The sequence below is a fragment of the Crocuta crocuta genome, unplaced genomic scaffold, assembly GCF_008692635.1.
Source record: "Crocuta crocuta isolate KB4526 unplaced genomic scaffold, BGI_CrCroc_1.0 scaffold209, whole genome shotgun sequence".
NCBI classification, from domain to species: domain Eukaryota; kingdom Metazoa; phylum Chordata; class Mammalia; order Carnivora; family Hyaenidae; genus Crocuta; species Crocuta crocuta.
The window spans coordinates 1,683,263-1,701,782 of record NW_027551566.1 but is presented as its reverse complement, the minus strand read 5'-3'; the positions used below and the strand labels follow the sequence as shown (position 1 = coordinate 1,701,782).

Genomic DNA, 18,520 nt, shown 5'->3' with positions numbered 1-18,520 from the left:
CCCATTCTGTCTTAGTCTGAAAAGCTGCCATAAACTCTGCCCTGAATAGCACACACATCTCCAACCTTATGTATGCCTCCAACAAAGGCCAGACAAGCTTGCTTTGTTTCTGCAGAGCACTTTATTTTGTGGGGTTGCAATTCCCTTTTCCCTCCTGAGCAGCATAACTGCATTGCAGAAGAGACTCTCCATCCTGTTTTTTAGTCTTGAAAAGTCTCTGCTTACACACCATGCCAACAGAAACGAGTTTGGCTTTATTTCTGTAACAAAATCCTGAAGATGGAAGCCATGCCATTGGAGTCCCTGCTCCGACTCTACAAACTGCCAAGGAAAAAGATCAACATTCCAATAGAAATATAGGTAAAAGAAATGAAAAGGCAGTTGATAGGCTGAATAGACTCACTGAAAATGGCCAGACCATACATGAAAATAGAAATTGAATCCACATTGGATAGCAATCAGTCCAGGAAGTCAAAACCACCATCTCTCCAGCAACTGGCCACAAACAGCCAGGACTTAGTCCATAATTGGTAGCGTCCTCAATTTATGCCCCTGCATCTGACTTAGGACTGACCAGAGAAAGCCAAATATGCACTCCTGACCAGTCACACAGGATGCTGGCTGCTAGTTAGCCCACTGCATCTTCCCCAGGCCAGCAGCACATCTGACCTTTTCCTTTTTCCACTACAAATCTTTCCAATTCCTCTGCCTGCCTTTGAGTCTCCACCAAACACAACAAATGGTGGCCAGCTCACTTGCTCTAGCAAGCTCTGAATAAATAGCCTTTACTTGTTCTCAGTTGGGTAAGTCCTTGTTCATTTACACACAATTCACAGGTAAAATACAAAATGCCAATAAATGTGGAGGGGAAGCTTAATACAACCATGAAGAGTTGTTTGTTTGTTTGTTTTGCTTGATTGGGAACAGTTTGAAAGTATTAAGCAAAAAGAGAATATGTGTATGCTCTTAAGCCTAGTCTTTCTAGTCCCAGCAATTCATTTTGCAGAAATTGTCTCCTAAATGCACAAAGGTATGTGCAAAGATGTTCCATGTTTAAATATTTGTGCAAAGTAAATGTCCAAAAGGGGACTGGATAGAATGTGGGACAACTGTGCAGTGGGATTCTGTGAGATAACCAAAGAATATAATGTCGGAGATAAGTAGATGGCTGGGAGGGATACAGAATAATGTGGGTGTGTGCCTGGGTACACCTCTCTGGCTGCTGCTTCACACAGCACTGATAACTGTGCATCCAGAAGTGGGGCTGAAGAATAGGAGAGGGCCTTTTACTTTATACATTTCTATTGTTCACAGTTTTGTGATGATCATGTATTATCTTGGTAATGAAAAAATTAAAATAAAAAGAATCTGCTGGGAAATGCAGTGGCTTGCATGAAATGTGGTCCTGAGAACATTATTCACTCTGTCACCTATTTTCTCACTTCTCTGCATATTGTGGCTGAGTTATGCAGAATAAGCCATGGGCATTGATTACAGCTTTGATTCCTGGAACAATAGCCTAGATAATGAGGAGCCCACTTCATTGACAATGCCCAGCCACACCTTGTTGGCCGCTAGACAAACACTGGTGCAGGTGCTAGAACAATCACATCTCATTTATCTGCCATTGTCCAGGAAGGAGCCCATCTACCCTGGTGAAATTTCCTAAATAATAGAGGCTTACCATCTGTTTAAAGTGCCAACATGTTTTTTTTAATTTACTCCTTTTGACAGAAATATTTCTTAAAAAGATTCACAACTTTTACCTTCCCCTAGAGAGTACAGTGATTGTAATAAAACCAATTCCTGATGATTTGGGGCATAGTGCTGATGACTAAGCATGAGCTGTGACATTTCCACGCCCTATCTGGGAGAGACCCCAGTGGATGGGGAGGCTTCTTTTACTTTGAATCCTCACCAATCCCTGGGAGGTTAAATTCTTTTCTGATTTGAACATTTCTGTAGCTTTTCTCACTTCTAGTTGTCCTTTAAAAATAATATACCTGTTGGATCCTGTCCTGTCTGGAGGAGTTCTGGCTATTGTTCGTACCTCATTTCCTTTGATGCTCCGTTCCTAAGAGGAGCCAGAGTAAAGGAGCATGGTGAACATAGTCCCAGGGAGGTGATTTCAGGAGGTGGAGTGAAGGTGTGTGGAAGGAGGAAGGAAAGGGAAGGCAGCCAGCAAGAGGGATGTTAAAAACTGGGTTACCACCTGGGCAATGATAACTTGCAATCTCAATGGGGACCCTCTGAGACAGAGTCCGGAGACACATCTTATTACTGTGTCACTGAGGAATGAGGAAAGTGAAGTATTTATTCACCAACTAGTATCCCTCCCATCTCCCCTGACTGAGGATTTCTGCGGGAATTGAGGGGAGGTCAGATCTTCAGTACTTTGGGTCTGCATCTGCCTGGTTGCACAAGGTAATGCCTTCAGGCAGAAAGCCACAGGAACCCGCCACAGGAACCAGATGATATGAGCAGAGCACTAAAAGTCAGCTACACTACCATACAAGCAATGAAGTCAGCAATACTACCTCACTTTACATATTAGGGAAACAAGGTTATGAGAGGTTAAACTATCTGTCCAGGGTTACACAGTTAGCCAAAGGCAGAGCTAAGATTCTATCCTAGGTTGAACCGGCCCCAGAGTTTTCTTCTGCTGTCACAAATGGCTACTGTGTGTCCAGAGGCCTCTTGGGACCCTTCTAAGTTGTCACCTTCTGAAAAATCAGCTGACCCAGACTATTAGGCCTGAGAAGATATGACTCTACCTTGTTTCCTGATGTATCCTGGTTCCTAGAACAGCACCTGGCATGTGGCATGCAGTCATGAATGAATGAATGAATGAATGAATGAGGCTAAACTCTGAAATGTCTTCAGGGATCTAAGTGCAAGTGTTGATGAGATTAGGGAGGATTACAGTTCATTGCCTAGTGGTGTAGCCGCTTACTCCTAGATTCCCATGTGTATTTCCCATTCAATCATTCATTCATTCATTCTTTCAACTAACAGAGGTTTATTCAACCATAGGTACTGAGTACCTATTACATACAAGGCACCATGCTACATGCTATATTTTCAGTTGAGAGACAAATATTCCTGAGCCTGCCTCCTTGGAGTTCACAGTCCAGAGAAGGGAGCAAGCATTAATCAAAAGAATCATACAAATCTGAAAAAAGCCTCTTGTTCACATTTCAATTTACAGAAAAAAATAAGGACAGTGGAACATTCTAGACATGACCCAGAGAACTGTCAGCAAAATCCAGACTCTCTGAAATGCTATAGGACAAATAATCTACTTCAACACAGAAATTTCAATGGGAGAAAATGAAGAGGTGGAAAGAAACACCTACAAATTAAGAGATTTAAAAGACATATCAACTAAACACACTATGTGACTCCTGTTTAGATGCTAATTCAAAAAAAAAAAACTATAAAACTTAGGTAAGATAACTAGACATTTGGAACTGACTGGATATTTGTTATTGAAGAATTGTTCTTATTTTCAATGTGATAGTATTGTAATTGTGTTTAGAAAAAAAAAGAGGCTTTCTTGTTAAGAGACATATAATGAAATATTTACAGATGAAATGATAGGATGTCTTGGACTGGCTTCAAAAGGGAGGAAAGATGTGGACAGGGACTGTGGATAAAACTAGATTTCCCATGAGTTGACAAAATGTTGAAACTCATAAAGGTGGCTTGGAAGTTCATATGCTACGTTGTCTACTTTAGTATGGTTGAAATTTTTCACAATAAAAAGTTTATAGAAAGGATCACACAAATGTTTTGTTATAAACTAAGGACCAAGGGAGGGGAACAGTGAAGAATTGGCACAGGTGAATTAAGGAAGGATTCCTTGGCAAGAAAGGATTTTCCTCTTCTGTATTGATTCTATTTATTTAAAAATAATATTTTGGAAATATGTCTTTGAAACCATTTTCCTTTCCTTTTTTTCTTTTTTTCTGGTAGCGAAACACTTCAAAGTACATAATACTAAGCAGGTATATTTTTCTTCTTGTCTCTATATTTGCAAAAGTGTTTATTTTCTTTACTAACTTGAAATTTGTTTGCTTGAGTGGGAAACAGAAGGATATCCAAAGATGTCATTATCTTAATAAAACTTCAGTGCCTGAATATCGATCCCACCATTAAACAATTACTGAGAGTGCTAGCTTTGGCAGCATACATATTAAAATTGGAAGGACACAGAGAAGACTAGAACGGCTTTTGTGTAAGGAAGACATGCAAATTTGGGAAGCATTGCACATTTTGTGTCTATGTGGAAACATGGATGTTGGCTGAACCTCAATGATTTCACAATATGTGTAAATCAAACCATCATGCTGTATGCCTTAAACTTACACAGTGAAGCATGTCAATTATTTCTCAGTAAACTGGAAAAAAAAAAACACAATTACTGAGATGCTTTGTGGAAAGAGAGCTAAGGGGTTCTAAATTAAAGCCATACATTCTTTGAAGCACCTCCCATTTAGAGATGCAGACTGTATCTCCTCCCCTTTGAGTCAGGGCCAGCTTGTGACTGCTTCAACCTAAAGAATGCAATGAGAGTGGCAAGGTGTGACCTCTGAGGCTGGAAAAGCCCAGGAAGCTTCACCTGTTTCTCTTGGACATTCACTGTGGGCACCATAGCTGCCATATAAGGAGTCTGATCAACCCAAGGCTACCATGATGGGAAGAAGCCTTGGCTGTGTGAGGAAGCCACATGCGGGTGCTCTGACTGATGGTCCCAGCTGAAGTTCTAGCCTAGCTAGCACCGACTGCCAAACCTGTGGGTAAGGAGTCCTCTAAATGACTCCAGCCCCCAACTGGTAAGTCACCCTTAGCCATTAAGCCTTCATAGCTTCATTCATCCTACATCATGGAGCAGAGACAAACCATACCCACTATGCCTTTTTTTTTCTTTTCTTTTCTTTTTTTTTTTTTTTTGGTGAGCAAAATAAAATTATTATTTCATGCCACTAAGCTTGGGAACGGTTTGTTATACAGCTATAGCAACCAGAACAGAGGGCCAGCAGGAAAACTGGTAAGAAGGTACTCTAAGAATGCATTTAATAAGGGACTTTGGTCTCACAACAGCTGTGGAAGAGCTGGAGGTAAGGAAATCAGGGGCTACCACTGAACCACATGGCTGCAGCAGGAGATCACGAGACTATGTTTGCTCCTGCCCTCACAAGTACCACCAGAACAGTCCCCTCATATACATCACTGCAAACAGGGAGGTCACAGGTTACCTGTCAGCCACCATCTCTGCAGAGAGATGCCTTCCACATCCCTTTCACCAACCAAATTTTGCATGAATGAATATCACTGGCAAAAATTCAGTCTAGAATCCTAGCTGCAAGGGAGCCTGGAGAGGCTACCAGGTTTAGTTTTCAGGCTTCTGCAGTGTAGCGGGAGGTGGGACATAGAATTAGATGAAGGTCAAAAACCTTGGCCCTGGAGAGTTCTTTCTCCTCTTGGAGGTGGAAGGAGAACCAAGATGAAATCAGGTTTTCCATTTTGATATTTATGAATATAAAGCATTTGTTTAAATCTACTTCAGAAAATAACCAAATGTTGATTTTACAAAAGAGGCAGGGCTTGGAGAATAAACGATCAGCACAATGAGAACACATAAGCAGAACCAGGACCAGGTAAAATGGCAGGTACTGGAAAGCAGGCCTGGGCCCCCAGCTGAGAGGAGGAGGTAGCACTGGAGAGGGACAGAGCAGGGCTGGCCTCCATCACTGCCATCACACCTGTGAGGTCAGCCACCTTGCTATATTAGGCAATTCCCGGGTCTGGGGAATAGGAATTCACCTTAAGGACTGGATAAGACTAGAGGTAACTGGTATTTGGTATTTCCTTACATCTTGGTTGTCACCCCTTCTCTCTGAGCCTTAATTCCCTTACTAATAAAATGGAGGGGATAATAGCTTAAAGACTCATTACATTACAGGAAAGCATACATAAAACTACATAACAAATCACCCTCTATCCTCTCTGATAATTGCTCTTTCCATCATGACATAAGGCAGTAAATGGTTGAGATTTCAAAATCTTGGTTGAAAATGAGATATCTGACATAAAGAATTTCTTTTAGTCTTATGTATTTCTCTGCTTCTTGAACACAAATGGTAGCATTGCAGTGTCTTTTCCCTTTTCAATCTTGCCCATATTTTTCCTCCAGAAGTACCAACATGAACTTGTAGAATCTCTCCTTTGAAGAAAGCATCATGGAGCTAGCCACACATAACTGAACAAGTAACTTTCAATTTGCTTCTCCAGTAGTGTATCTGAGGCCCCAGGTAATTTTCTCCAAAGCTTCTCTATCCTCTCAGCAGCTGGTGTTTGTTATGAACCCATTACACACCTGGATGGGTCTGCCTGAGACTGTTCTATCTTCAACTGCCTAATGAGCCATTGTGATCAAGAGGGCACCTTCAGTTGGCCTTACAACTCACCATGACGGTAAACAATGTTTAGTCAAGTTGTTCTCATCATCACCTTGCAATAAGCTCTTGAGAAACATGAGGACTCTTAAGTGGCTGTTGACTTGAAAGTGGTAATAATGTGGCTTTTGGTGAGACCACATCAGTACCCCTTATGTTGGTCTAAAACTTGATAAAGATTTTCTACCTGTGCAGCAGTTTCCTTGCATAAAACGGGGGTACCTGTACTTTCTGCTTTATGAAATCCTCCTGGAAAGCTCTGATTTGATGCAATCCTCCACTGGCAAAAATCTTAGTGGCTTCAAAAGGCAGTCAGAAATCAATCTTGGTTCTCTGAATTCTCTCCAAACTTCAGGATGTCTTCCCAATTCAGTCCCATACTAGAATATGTGCACAACACTTTCAATGTTGTATCTGGAAAAAAGGTCAATCATAGCCTCTTTTTCTCTACCGTAGTATCACTATTGTCAGTGACTTTGAGTGAAGCTATTTACCAACTATTTTGGTTTGAGTTCCTCCAACAGCTGACCCTGAGACAAGAATTTGGGGGCAAGTAATTTATTTGAGAAGCAATTCCAGGAAATACCATGAGGAAGAAAAGAAGTGAGGGAAGAGAAAGAACCAATACAAAGTGGTAAAGAGCAGGTTAATGCTAGGAACAACTGGAGTTCAATCTTACTGGGACTTCTGAGATCATCTCAAACACCAGAGTTGTCCTCCTAAGCAAGTCATCAACCTCCACCTATCATTGCTTGAGGGCTGCTTCTGGGAGGATTCATTCTCCAATAATTCCAGCATGACCACTTGAAAGCTAAAAATTTCCTATAACCAGATGAAGCCCTCAGGAAAAGAGTGATTCAAGTGTTTGAGGTAGAAAGCCATCAGCCTATTTAAGAAGAGTTTACTCAAGCTCCAAGTGACTTCTAATGTGGGCCAATGGGCTATAAGCAGAAAATCAGTTTCACCTGCTACACAAACCAACATCTAACATTAAGATAAAGCATTCACACTTGGAGATTAAAGAGCATCCTACTAAAGAATAAATAGGTAAGCCAAGAAATTAAAGAGGAAATTAAAAAGAACATGGAAGCCAATGAAACTGGAAAAAGAACATCCCAAAATCTCTAGGATGCAACGAAGGTGGTCATAAGAGGAGAATGTATAGCAATCCAGGCCTTCCTAAAGAAGGAAGAAATGTCTCAATTATACAACCTAACCTTACACTTAAAAGAGCTGGAAAAAGAACAAAATCTAATCTCAAAACCAGCAGAATAAGGGAAATATTAAGCTTAGAGCAGAAAACAACAATATCAAAATTGAAAAAAGAGTAGAACAGATCAATGAAACCAGGAGATGGTTCTTTGAAAAAATTAACAAAATTGATAAATCCCTATACAGTTTGATCAAAAAGAAAAAGGAAAGGACCCAAATAAATAAAATCAAGAATGAAAGAGGAGAGATCACAACCAATACTGCAGAAATACAAACAATAATAAGAGAATATTATGAGCAATTATATGCCAAGAAATTGGGCAATATGGAAGAAATGGACAAATTCCTAGAAAAATATGAACTACCAAAACTGAAGCAGGAAGAAATAGAAAATTTGAACAGACCCATTACCAGTAAAGAAATTGAACAAGTAATCAAAATTCCCCAAGAAACAAGAGCCCTGGGCCAGATGGTTTTCAAGGGGAATGTTACCAAACATTTAAAGAAGAGTTATTCTTTTGAAGCTGTTCCAAAAAAATAGAAATGGAAGAAAAACTTCCAAACAAGGCCAGCATTACCTTGACTCCAAAACCAGACAAAGACCCCACTAAAAAGGAGAAGTACAGACCAATTTCCCTGATGATCACGGATGCAAAAAGTCTCAACAAGATTCTAGTAAACCAANACAAATTCCTAGAAAAATATGAACTACCAAAACTGAAGCAGGAAGAAATAGAAAATTTGAACAGACCCATTACCAGTAAAGAAATTGAACAAGTAATCAAAATTCCCCAAGAAACAAGAGCCCTGGGCCAGATGGTTTTCAAGGGGAATGTTACCAAACATTTAAAGAAGAGTTATTCTTTTGAAGCTGTTCCAAAAAAATAGAAATGGAAGAAAAACTTCCAAACAAGGCCAGCATTACCTTGACTCCAAAACCAGACAAAGACCCCACTAAAAAGGAGAAGTACAGACCAATTTCCCTGATGATCACGGATGCAAAAAGTCTCAACAAGATTCTAGTAAACCAAATCCAACAATATATTAAAAGAATTATTCACCATAATCAAGTGGGATTTATTCCTGGATACAGAGCTGGTTCAATATCTGCAAGTCAATCAATGTGATACATCACATTAATAAAAGAAAGGATAAAAACCACATGATCCTCTCAATAGATTCTGAAAAAGCATTTGACAAAACACAGCATCGTTTCTTTCTTTCTTTTTTTTTAGGTTTATTTATTTTTGGGAGAGGGAGACAAGAGTGTTACAAGGAAGTAAGGAGAGAGGGAGACATAGAATCAGAGGCAGGCTCCAAGCTCTGAACTCTCAGCATAGAGCCCAATGCAGGGCTTGAACTCATGGGCCATGAGATCATGACCTGAGTCAAAGTCAGATACTAAACCAACTGAGCCACCCAGGCACCCCCACAGCACTCTTTCTTGATTTAAAAAAAAAAAACCCTCAATAAAGTAGGGATAGAAGGAACATACCTAAAGATCATAAAGGCCATATATGAAAGACCCACACTAATATCATCCTCCATGGGGGAAAACTGAGAAGTTCAGGAACACGACAATGATGTCCACTCTCACCACTGTTGTCCAACATTGTGTTGGCAGTCCTAGACTCAATAATCAAGCAACACAAAGAAATAAAAAGTATCCAAGTTAGCAAAGTGGAAGTCAAACTTTCACTCTTTGCAGATGACACAATACTCTATGTGGAAAACCCAAAAGACTCCACCAGAAAACTGCTACAACTGATACATGAATTCAGCAAAGTGGCAGGATATAAAGTCAATGTACAGAAATCACTTACGTTTCTATACACCAATAATGAAGCAGCAGAAATAGAAATCAAGGAATTGATCCCATTTACAATTGCACCGAAACCCATATCTAGGAATAAATCCAACCAAAGGGTGAAAAATGTATGCACTGAAAACTACAGAAAGCTATGAAAGAAATTGAAGAAGACACAAAAAATGGAAAAACATTCCATGTTCACAGATTAGAAGAACAAATATTGTTAAAATGTTTCTACTACCCAAAGCAATCTACATATTCAATGCAATCTCAATCAAAATAACACAAGCATTCTTCACAGAGCTAGAACAAACAATCCTAAAATTTGTATGGGACCAAATATTTGTATTATGACCTTGAATAGCCAAAGCAATCCTGAAAAAGAAAACCAAAACTGGAGGCATCTAAATTCCAGACTTCAAGCTATATTACAAAGCTGTAATCATCAAGACAGTATGATACTGGCACAACAACATACCCATAGATCAATGGAACAGAATAGAGAGCCCAGAAATGAACTCATAAATGTATGGCCAACTAATCTTTGACAAAGCAGGAAAGAATATCTAATGGTAAGACAGTCTCTTCAGCAAATGGCGTTGGGAAAACTGGACAGCGACATACAGACAAATGAACCTGGACCACTTTCTTACACCATACACAAAAATAAACTCAAAATGGATGAAATACCTAAACGTAAGACAGGGAGCCATCAAAATCCCAGAGAAGAAAACAGGCAACAACCTCTTTGACCTCAGCCACAGCAACTTCTTATTTGATGTCCCTGGAGGTAAGAAAAACAAAAGCAAATATGAACTATTATGACCTCATCAATATAAAAGCTTTTGCACAGTGAAGGAAACAATCAGCAAAACTAAAAGGCAAATAATGGAATGGGAGAAGATATTTGCAAATGACATATCAGATAAAGGGTTAGTATCCAAAATCTGTAAAACTTATCAAACTCAACCTGCAAAAAACAAATAATACAGTGAAGAAATGGACATGAATAGACACTCCTCCAAAGAAGACATCCAGATGGCTAACAGACACATGAAAAAATGCTCAACATCACTCATCATCAGGGAAATACAAATCAAAACCATACTGAGATACCAACTCACACCTGTCAGAATGGCTAAAGTTAACACCTCAGGCAACAACAGATGTTGGTAAGGATGCAGAGAAAGAGGAACCCTTTGGCACTGCTGATGGGAATGTAAACTGGTGCATCCATTCTGGATTAAATTAAAAATAGAACTCCCCTACGATCCAACAATTGCCCTACTAGGTATTTATCCAAAGGATACAAACATGCTGTTTCAAAGGGCACATGCACGCCAATGTTTATAGCAGTACTATCAACAATAGCCAAATTATGGAAAAAGCCCAAATGTCCATTGACTGACAAATGATACAGAAGATGTGGTAGATAGTTATAGATATAGATATATAGATATAGATATTACACAATGGAATATTACTTGTCAACCGAAAAGAATGAAATCTTGCCATTTGCAACAACATGGATGGAACTAGAGTGTATTATGCTAAGCAAAATAAGTCAGTCAGAGAAAGACAGATATCACATGATTTCACTCATATGTGGAATTTAAGATGCAAAATAGATGAACATAAGGGAAAGGAAGCAAAAATAGTATAAAATAGAGAGGGAGACAAACCACAAAGATTCTTAAATTGTATATAAGAACAAACTTAGGGTTGTTGGTGCGGTTTGAGTCGGGGGAAGAGCTAAAGGGGGGAGAGCATTAAGAGGATACTTGTTGGGATGAGCACTGAATGTATATGTAAGTGATGAATCACTAAATTCTACTCATGAAGTTATTATTACACTATATGTTAACTAACTTGGATTTAAATTTTAAAAAATAAACCATTTACTTTGCTTTTCATATGATTCTTCTGATTTGTTTGTGAAAGACTTGATGTATGTCTTGGTCTTACACCCTGGAAATAGTAGCAAATAAACTCAAAATAGAAAATCTAGAAAAACTAAGCATACTGCAAAGTCAAGAGGAATTAACAACTAGTTGGAGAGCTGAGAGACCACACAAGTCAAAGACAAAAGTAAAGAATAAGACACAATGGCAGGTGGAAGTGAAGGTGTAACCAATACCCAAAGATCAGCATAATATTGGTGCAGAACCATGCAGGCAGATGAGAAGATATAGCCTAAATCTTTAATTTTTAATAAACTCTGTATCTTTCTTCTGAAAGAGGTAAATATTCTTGAAAAATAAGGGTTTTGTGTGCTTGTTTCAAGAACAGTATTATAGAGAAAGGGGGAAATGATTCTCTTGATCTTCAGCAGCTCTGCAGGAAGAGAACCCAGGAAGAATAAAAGAAAGGGCCTGAGGAAGGACAGAAATGTGGAAAGAGAGTGCTGGTCTAGCCCTGCAAGGAGTGCTCTGAGTGTTGTGTTCCTAAAAACAAGTTTCCAGAACATGCAGGAGAGAATGGGGTCACTGGCGCAGAGGGAGAAATTAACTGTGAAATTTGTACTAGAAATCCGAGACTACTTGCCTAGCTTTTCCTTGTCACTACCTCCCAACACAACTCCTGTATAAGACAAGGGGCCAGATGACCATATTTATACATGATCTTCCACTACAAATATAGATGACTACTACAGAGTGAATCATTCTATTGCCTGGGATGTTTCAATCAGATTCTCTCTCACTGCAATTTGAACTAAGAGACCCAGAGAATCCAGTTACGGAATGACTAGCACAAGAATTATAAAGTCATTTAGCTCTGCTGGCAGTAACAGGGCACATACAACAGAAGAGTGGACTGATGTATAAAAAGAAGTAGAGATAAGAATGGTGTCACAAAGAAATGGAAAAACATTCCATGCTCATGGATTGGAAGAATAAATATAGTTAAAATGTCATTACTACCCAAAGCAATCTACACATTCAATGCAATCCCAATCAAAATTGCACCAGTATACTTCACAAAACTAGAACAAACTATCCTAAAATTTGTATGTATCCAAAAAGACCTCGAATAGCCAAAGTAATATTGAAGAAGAAAACCAAAACGGGAGGCATCACCATCCCAGACTTTAGCCTTTACTACAAAGCTGTCATCGTCAAGACAATATGGTATTGGCACAAAAACAGACACATAGACCAATGGANGTGGTTTATCTATATGATGAAATACTACATGGCAATGAGAAAGAATGAAATTTGGCCATGTGTAGCAACATGGATGGAACTTGAGGGTGTTATGCTGAGTGAAATAAGTCAGGCAGAGAAGGACAAATATCATATGTTTGCTCGTATAGGAGGATTAGGAGGAACTTAACGGAGGACAGTGGGGGAGAAGAAGGGGGGAAACAGTGGGGGAAGGGAAGAGAGACAAACCACGAGAGACTCTTGAATACTGAGAACAAACTGAGGACTGATTGGTGTAGAGGGGGAAGGGGGAGATGGACATGGAGGATGGCACTTTTGGGAACGAGCACTGGGTGTTATATGGAAACCAACTTGACAATAAACTATTTGTAAAAAAAAATAAATAATAAGTAAAACTTTAAAAAATTAAAATTAAAAAAATAAAACTTTATTCTAAATATGGAAAAAAAAAGAATGGTGTCAGTGGGAAATGGCACAGTGAGGATCTCAGAAAGTTCAACCCTTCATAAATGCAATGAATCAAACGGCAAAAATGTCAGAATCAAGTTTTTCAGAACTCTGTAAATTAACCAGTCTCTAGCATCCTTGGGAACATATAAAATATTGCTGAATCTTGGTAAGAATAGAAAGATTGTGGCATTTTGATCCCCAATTCCCTCCTCTCCAGCTCAGTGGTAGCCTTGAAAAATAACAATCTGTATTCCTGGTACCAGTGGGATTAGAATGAACCTTAGTTCCAAATAACTGTGATTATTTGCTGTGGTGGTTCACCGAAAGACTCCACACAAATGGCTTGTCTTCATTTGATCTCACTTGAGGTATTCTGAGGAATCTAGAAGGCCACTTGCCTTCTAGGGTGGGTGCAACTGTGAGCATGCTCAGTAAACGCCTAAGAAGGCTCTAAGCTCTTACCTCTGACTGACCTGGAGGCTCAACACAAGCAGGAAACGAAGACTAAGGCAGAGTTGTAAACTGCCTGACTAGGTGATGAACTCATGTAGCAACACACACACAGAGGCCCCAGGCAAAAACTTGGAGAATTATAGGCTACAAGCATTTGAGAAAATCTCTGTCAAATCATTATTATACCATAAGCTCACTGAGGAGAGACATCAGTAACTATACATGACAAATATACAGAGATTAGAGAATTCATCCAGAAATTCATTAAACAAACAATAATTTCAACAATGAGCCACAAAAACTAATCCTGAGGAGAGGGAGAATCTAATTTCCAGAGTTTCCACATTATATTACTTTAAGTGTCCAGTTTTCAATAAATTTTATAAGGCATGCAAATAAACAAGAAAGCATGACTGATACATAATGTGGGGAAAGCAAGCAATAGAAAAATTGTCCTTCAAAAATGAAAAAGAAATTAAGACATTCTTGGATAAACAAAACTGAGAGAGTTCGTTACTACCAGACCTGCCAACAAGAAATTCTAAAGGGAGGCATTCAGACTAGGAATGAATGGAAGGACAAATCCACATGAAGGGCAAATCCAGCAAAGGTAATTACATAGGTAAATATAAGACAGTATAAATGTATTTTTGGTTTTCTTGGACTGAAAAGACAACTGTATAACACAATAATGAAACATGTAAGCTGTTGGGCAATGCCTGAAGATGTGATATGTAACAATAATAGCATAAAAAGAGAGAAGGGATGGAATTTTATAGGAGCAAAGTTTTTATATACTATTGAAATTAAGTTGTTATTAATCCAAACTAGATTGATATAAGTTAAGATGTTATTTGGCAATTCCAGGGAATTAATAAGTAAATAAGTCAGAAATATAAAGTAAAAGAACCAGCAAGGGAACCAAAATGGTACACCAGAAAATATCTCTTAAACACAAGAGAAGGCAGTAATGGAGCAATTGAGGAACAACAACAAAAACCCTACATAAGACATATGGAAAACAAATAGCATCTTGGCATCTATAAATGCTCCCACATCAGCAAGTACGTTAAATGAAAATGGATCAATTGTCCAATTAAAAGTCAGAGGTTGGCAGAATGAATTGAAAAAAAAAATGATTTAAGTATATAATGCTATCCACAACAGACACTCTTTAGATTCCAAAATACACTTGAAAAACTACAAAAAACAATACAAAAATTCAGCAAAGAAGATACAAAATTAATACATAGAAACCAACAACTTTCATAAAAACAAATAGCAACCAGATCAAAGATGAAACAGAAGGCCCTGCTTAAAAACATTAGTACAGGTGAATAAGTTACATAAGAAATGTGCATGGCCTCGCTTTCCCGTCTGCGCTCGCGGAGAAGCAGGGCTTTCGGAGAGATATCCCACCTCTAACTGTGGGGCTTTCCTTGGACTGGTGGCCTCGGTCTGGCACTGGACAGTGGAAGTTCCCTCCGGGTTAGGTGGTACCCCAGGGATGCGGTCGGCATCAGGAGGAACCAGTTCCCTGCCCTGAAGTTCCTTGGCTTGTGGGATTGCAAGTTGGGTGGTATCATTAACAACGCACGGAGTGAGGGCGTGAGGCACGGGAGACGGCCCGCCTCCTCTGCGCCTGTGGCACAGGCTACTTCAAGGAACAAACCTAAAGTGCACATCGTGGAGAGTTCAAAACATCACTACGAGTAGAGAAATAAAACCAAAGTCACAAGAGAGACCAAGGGACACCCTTCAAAGAAGACTTCCTGAACGGCCAGGCCCTGGACAGTGTATGAGCCTCCTTTAATATTAATATAGCAGCACTCACAGGGGCAGAACACATCACAAGCTTTTAAAACTAACGAGAAAGAAAGCTAGCCAAAATGACAAAACAGAAGAACTCTCCTCTAAAGAAATTCGAGGGAGAAATAACAGCTAGAGAACTGCTCAAAACCGATCTAAGCAACATAACTGAACAAGAATTTAGAATAATACTCATAAAATTACTCATTGGGCTTCAAAAGGGCTTGGATGACATCCGAGCCATTATTGTTGCAAATACTGATGAACTAAAAAATGCAACACAAAATAAAATGGAGGCGTTGGCTACTTCACGGATTGAAAAGGCAGAAAAAATACGTGAATTAGAAGATACAATTATAGAGAAAGAGGAAGCCGAGAAAGAGAGAGAGAAATTGGTCCAGGAACATGAAAGGAGAGTTGGAAAGCTGAGTGATACAATCAAACGGAAGACTATCCATATCATAGGAATTCCAGAAGGAGAGAGAGAGAAAGGAGCAGAAGGTGTACTTGAACAAATNACTGGAGAAACTTAACAGGACCATAGGGGAGGGGAAGGGGGAAAAACAGTTGGGGGAGAGGGAGGGAGGCAAACTATGAGAGACTCTTGAATACTGAGAACAAACTGAGGACTGATGGGGGGGAGGGGAAGGGGGCTGTTGGCATGGGGAAGGGCACTTGTTGGGATGAGCACTGGGTGTTATACGGAAACCAACTTGACAATAAACTATATTAAAAATAAAAAATAAAAAAAATTTAAAAAATTTAAAAAATTAAAAAAAAAGAAATGTGCATGGCCTCTATGAAGAAAACTAAAATATCACTGGAAGGTAAAGAGAAAACTTAAGAAATGGAAAGACATATACCATTGGACAAGAAATGTCAATATTATAAAGACGTCATTTCTGTTCAAATTAATTTAGAAATAAATACAAAGCAAATAACAGTACTAAGACTTTTTAAAAATTAGATTATCCAGTTAATTTTTAAGTTTATATGGAAAGATAATTTTTAAATAGTGAGAAAAAATCTAAAATGTATTATATTAGTGGGGGATTAGAGCATATGATGTTTGATATTTTATGAAACTTCAGCAATTAAAATAGTGTGATACTGGCATGCAGACCCATTGAATAGAATAGAAGATCCAGTAATAGACTCCCATATATAAAAGAAAGTAATATGTGAAAAGGGAGGCATTTCAAATCAGTGGCAAATAAGTGGACTATTCAATAGCTGGGACAACTGAGTAGCCATCTGAAAATAAATAAAGCTTGATCCATCATTACCTTACATCAAACAGAATTAATTCCAAATGCGCCAAAGTTTTAAATGTTAAAAAAAATTAACTTGAAATACTAAAAAAGGGGGGGATTTTTAAAAAAATAACCTTGTAGGAGATGACTTTCCTAATGGTGACTCAAAATCCAGAAGGAAAAGATTAAAATGAATATAATGAAAAGCATCTGCATGACAAAATAAGTCAAGTTTAAGGAGAAATAATATTCATGGCTCAAATCAAGGCTTAAGCTTTAAAGAGTAGTTGAGAAAATGTGAATAATGCGTATTAAGCTTTTATTTTGTGTGTAGCCATTACATTATGAATTGCATAGAAAAACTGAGAAAGTGTTCTTTCATCTTTCAAAACCTAGTATCTAATTCAGAAAGAAAGCACTTATGTCATTGATGAATGAGAAAAGTTTCAACATACATCTCCAATGTTTCATTTTCATCTTAACTTAAATGAAAATATCCACACTCTTCCATCAATTGCAACCAACTGATGGTGATACCAATGGCAATGGGATCAAGCATTGACCTAAAGTCTCAAAATAAGCAGGGACAGCTGAAAGCAGTAGGTCAGAGTTTTTAACAAGCACATATGAGGCACTTCTCTGGGAACCCTCTGAAATAACTGACCTTGGAACAGAGTCGTAAAGCTAAAGAGATTGGACCTAATTGCTAGCTTAATTGGCTATTAGTGTCAACATGACCTCATGTATACCCAGAGCCTTGCGAGATCTAGGGACATCCAAGTTACAATTAGTTATGGATTGAAGATGACATTTTACACCAGAAATATCAAAATAGCTAGGCAATGTATACCATAAAAGGGTGAGGCTGTGATTTCAAAGTAAATGAAACCAATTGACATACTCATAGCCCAGAGCTATCAGTGAGGTCTTAGGAGAAAAGCCATGTGCTGCAATATTATCTGAATATTCTCTCCCTGATTCCAAAAGTTACTAGCCTTGTGATTAGGGCAGTCATTGAACTTTTGATTTGCTCTTCAGCAAAACAGGCTCTCGAGGTGAATGCTGTTGGTGCCCCACCCAGATTCCTAGTACTGGGCAGCACACCCACCCTTGATGCTGTTGGAAATGTGAACTGCTGACCACCCACAGCTTCCCACCTTCTCTGAGGACTGCCCTCCTCTGATGAATCTGCCTCACCTGGTAAGTTAGAGCCCTCACCTCCAACCCCAAGCATCTCCCAAATAGTGACTGATTGTCATATAGGCACAAAAGGCCAGACCCCTTGCCCCAAGGGGAACAATACTGAAACCTAGATAGCGCTCCAAAGTCTGCATACTCCTCCCATGGATCAGGCCACAGCTGAAACCACATCCTTGGTGTGCTCCTTCCCTTGCCCTACCTGCTTGGCCCCCTCTTCTATTGAGAGCCTTCCCTCAACCATTCATATACGGCATAATCCCTCCTTGGGGTTCTGCATCTAGAGGACCCAAACTAAAAGAGAATTTTAATTCCTGAACTGTCCATTGTATATGGTTGCCATTGTCTGAGACCAACTTGCAAGACCTGTTGAACTGAAGCCTGCTGTGAACCATGGCAACTTTTGTGGGGTACAAGGTCCATGGGGCTGGGCTGGGCTGGACCATGCAGGGTATTAAAAGGGAAGTGGAAAGCAGTGTCATAACACGGGTAAAGAGGGGTTGTTGCCACAGAAGCAAGTCAAGAGCAGACACAAGTCAGCTCTAGCTTGAAGTGAAGCCACGAAAGCCCACTATCATTGTGAGCCTGAAAGGGCAGCATAGAATCCTCCAAGAGCAGTAGCTCAGACAGAGGCATGAACCAGGCCGGATGGCAGGCTGGGCCAGACCATGAAAAGGAGCAGTTAAAATAGAGTCAAATAAATCCATGGGGAAA

General features: G+C 39.2%; 1 non-coding gene across 1 annotated transcript; it reads left to right on the top strand.

The window, feature by feature from the left end:
* Positions 1-4,171: 4,171 nt before the first annotated feature.
* Positions 4,172-4,278, top strand: LOC144220089 (U6 spliceosomal RNA). The gene has a single exon (XR_013331616.1). It is a non-coding gene; the product is annotated as a U6 spliceosomal RNA (small nuclear RNA).
* The last annotated feature ends 14,242 nt before the right edge of the window (positions 4,279-18,520 follow it).